Genomic DNA, 479 nt, shown 5'->3' on the forward strand with positions numbered 1-479 from the left:
AGCATTTATGCCTGCAATACCTTATCGTCACTTAATATGGATAAAGTCCCTGGATTTGAACTATGTCGAGGTGTAATGGTGGTATTATTGATATCAGTAACCTAGGTACTCATTAACAATTAAATTATTAATTGATACCAGTAGCCTCCTCATTGACAAGTATTAATTGTTTTGTACCATCGAGACAGTTGTTTACTGTCCACTCATGATTAATAACGTTGGAACATTGTGATTCAACGTGTAATTTCCCTTTTGGGTTGTTAAGTAAATCTTATATTACCCTTTTCACGTCATGTCGAAGACAGACGCACAATTCGAAGGTCTCCTCGATGCACAGCAGTGCTTCTTTGTCCAGAACAATTGCGCAAGCGGAAGCGAGGACGAGAGACGCATGCGCACAACCAACATGACGTTCTCTCTCTAATAACTTTTCCGCCGGCGACTTCACAGACTATGGGTGACGTCCAATCAAGGGACGC

This window comes from Berghia stephanieae, chromosome 7 (assembly GCF_034508935.2).
Source record: "Berghia stephanieae isolate SIO BIC M18660-M18661 chromosome 7, UCSD_Bste_1.3, whole genome shotgun sequence".
In the NCBI taxonomy this organism is placed as follows: Eukaryota; Metazoa; Mollusca; class Gastropoda; order Nudibranchia; family Aeolidiidae; genus Berghia; species Berghia stephanieae.